Source organism: Homalodisca vitripennis, chromosome 8, assembly GCF_021130785.1.
Source record: "Homalodisca vitripennis isolate AUS2020 chromosome 8, UT_GWSS_2.1, whole genome shotgun sequence".
In the NCBI taxonomy this organism is placed as follows: domain Eukaryota; kingdom Metazoa; phylum Arthropoda; class Insecta; order Hemiptera; family Cicadellidae; genus Homalodisca; species Homalodisca vitripennis.
Window position 1 is genome coordinate 70,128,366 of NC_060214.1, and position 3,464 is coordinate 70,131,829.

A 3,464-nucleotide genomic window follows, 5' to 3' on the forward strand; every position below is an offset into this window, starting at 1 on the left:
GGCGTTTCTTGTATACTACGGAAAATTAAATGTTTGCAATCCCTAATACATTATTTTGCAAAGTTTTCAAACTGTCCATGTTACCAGAAGAAATTCATAGACCCCAAACTGGACAGGCATAAATTATTTACAAACGTCCAGTCCTACTGCAGTAATTGACCTACTGCAAAACTTTCAAATGCTTATGAGACATCTAAGAATGCTTCAGTAGAATGAAGCCTTCATTTAAAGCCTCGATTAATGGTTTCACTGATTCAATATTTGGTGTGTCGTAGAATGCTTCGACCGAAATCCAAATTGGTGAGTAGGAATAACATCGGACGAGTCTAAATATTTCAACGTTCTTTTCTGAATAACTTTCTAGAACAACATTGAAACTGATGAAAGGAGGCTGATCGTGCGTTATTTATTTAGGGAATCTTTAATTTTGTTAGGCCTGTAGGCGACAGTAATTTCAGCGTACTTCTAAACTTTGGGAAATACCCCAGTGATATACACGCATTAAACAATGATTAAACCAATATTGATAGCACTCTCCGTGTTAAATTCTTTAAGACTAGTTTGGGTATAAAATCATACACATGAATCTCTTTGTTTGGGAGCGTCTTTATGAAACTTCTTATTTCAGATGGTCGTGTATATTTTATAGGCTGCTCAACATCCTCCTGTAGTTCCAATCAGAAATTCGAAAACGTTTCTAGGGTAAATATCGCAGCAGGATTGAATGCTTGTTTAAAATGGTCTAAATTAATGGCATTTCTGTATCTCACTTCCAAGTACCAAACCATCCTGTTTAATTACTGGTATGATTGTTGGAGATCGTAAAAGTAACTTCTTTACACGCAACATATTCGAATTGCTATGATTTAAATCGGATATACAGGATTTGTACAAATTAATCCAATACCCATCAAGTTCATGTTTTACTACACGAATAAGTTCATTCAACCGTTGTTTAACTCAGGGACGTCTATATTTCTGGCAGTGACGTCTCACACTTTATTCTTTTTTATAATCAATCACAAGATTCTCACTAGACGATGTATAAAATTTAATGATTTTGAAGGATACGTATTAACGTCATCGTACTTGGGAGATGTCCTAAGGTAGACGTGTGTTGCAGCTGAAAGATGGTGCTTTTGAAATCTGACGAGTTCAATTCGCCTCTTCAGCTAAGGAGATTGTGTAAAGGCAGCAGATTTCAGTTGCAATACACGTATAGCTTAGGACAGGATGGAGGTAGTAAAGAATTACACCTTTGCCAGAAGTATTCACAAATGCACTTTTGTTGATCTTATTTCGTATCTCGTTAAGTAATTAACAGCACTATCAATACCATCGATTGTATTCAGATCTTTTGGAGTAGTCAAGTAATTATCAAGATCAGTAGAGAACATTTCGCAGTATACTGCACCATCGATAAGTATTGGCAGAGTAGGTGAAAAAATATATCGTAAGAAATATATTACAACAATTGGAAGGGTCAGAATCAAGTTAATTTAAAACTAATTGCAGCTGTTAAAGTTTGATGTACAGTAATGTCTGGGTGAAAATTGTTTTGTTCAGGGTAATGTGTAGGCTCGGTTGGGGCAGAAATATTTAAATTACTATCATATTTGACACGAAGAAGATGAACTCTGTTTTGGTTATCGATTCTATATACCAGTTTTTACTGTTACAGGTTTATCGGCAGTCCTAAGCGGATCCGTTTTGTCTTGCCGTTTGACCGCAAGACCTCAAAGTAGGTACTTGAAACCATGTGAGGTTGATTGAGACGTTCTGGAACAATGATGATGTCCCGGTCGCACTTGGTTCAGTATTGGCGTTTGCACGAGCAAGACCTTTGACAGAGTTAATATGAGGGAGGGTTTTAATTAATCTTTTTATTGACGTCTTAATACAATTTGCAGCCTCTATAATTGTCAGTGTGACCCATTATTACGTGTAGGGGTGTTTGTCTTTTTGTAGGAACACTCCGGTGAATGTTGTCCTGCGCATTTGACACACTTCGGGTCTAGTTTGCAAACGTTTTTGTGAGTCCAAAGTACTGATATTGGGTATACCTTTCATTATATTCGGATATATATTACACTGAGGTATATCTTTAGATTTTTTTATGTCCAACACATATAACTGCGTAGTACTGCAACCTGATCACTGTGTATATTCCACTAGCTTTCTCGTTGTTTTCTAAAAAAAAGTGCACAGTGAAATTTACATTTGATCATTATTTAAAAGATGAACTACCTATTTACTGGGAATCTAAGAGATACTAATTGGGATTGAACTTCTTCATCAGAAAAGGAGCAAGAAACATTCCTTAATACTAATAAAATTTCTTATCTTGTCTCGTTAGGAACGTGTGATATTTAATTTCTGAGTCATCATATAAATCATCTAGATTTACCGTATAAAGTTATTATTTTTAATTCGAAGATTCACTTTAGTAACCATAACTTTGATTTCAGTACAAAAGTCGTGCTTTATAATTGCTTTAATATTCTTAATTATTTCTTGATAATTGTTCAAATCTTGAAGAAAATTTATATGTGTAAGTTTTTTCCGGCTTGTAATGGGTATGTAGTGTTGTTATACATTTCATCGTTTGCTGAATTGTCATTTATTGCAGCGTAATTATGATAAGTAAAACTCTATTTTGTCTACGCAGTTGGGTTAAGCGAGTCCTGAACGTGTTTCGTAGGTTGAACAACGCTATTTGAACTTGTCAGTTTTCGTTCATTTGGAGTGACGAACCCTTCGCCCGGACCTCGGAATTCGTGTTTGACAGTGACGTACCAGAACCGTCTGTTTTTAATTCATTGTCACCATCACAGGAGGTCTTGGGTTATGTTTGAACAAAGATGATTGGATACATTTTACAATGATAACAAAAATTAATGTTAAAAAGTAAAATAAGTTTTTAGTAGTACTTAAAAGGAATAACTAAATATATCAGTATACACTAAAGATGGAAAAGCAAACACAATAACTAATTAAAATAAGTATTTTTAATTAGAGAAAATATTTAATGAACTTACTGTAAACTCTCACGAGCTAATCCTCTCTATCAGAACTGATTGTCTGTGACTAACCAGTCAATAAGAAGATTTGTTTTACTTTGGAACGGATCTACAGTAACTTGAATTTTTTATTCTTTATTTTGGACATTCGTTTTCGTATATAACCCAATTTTGAAGTTATTATGAAAACTGGTTCGATCTGAACAAGAGAATCATTATAATTTTGAGTTTGATAGCCACTCGGATGTGAAGACAAAGTAGTAAAATTAAAATTAAGTTAAACAATCCAGTTTATTTTCCTACAATAGGAAATTTTCTGCACAAATGGCAGTGTAAATAGCTAAAGTCAACGACGCGGCTGCATGGAAATGAGAAAGTTCCAACACCTTCAAGGCGTCTCTCTACTTATGGTTTGCTACTCTTTGCTATCTATTCCTTATACTC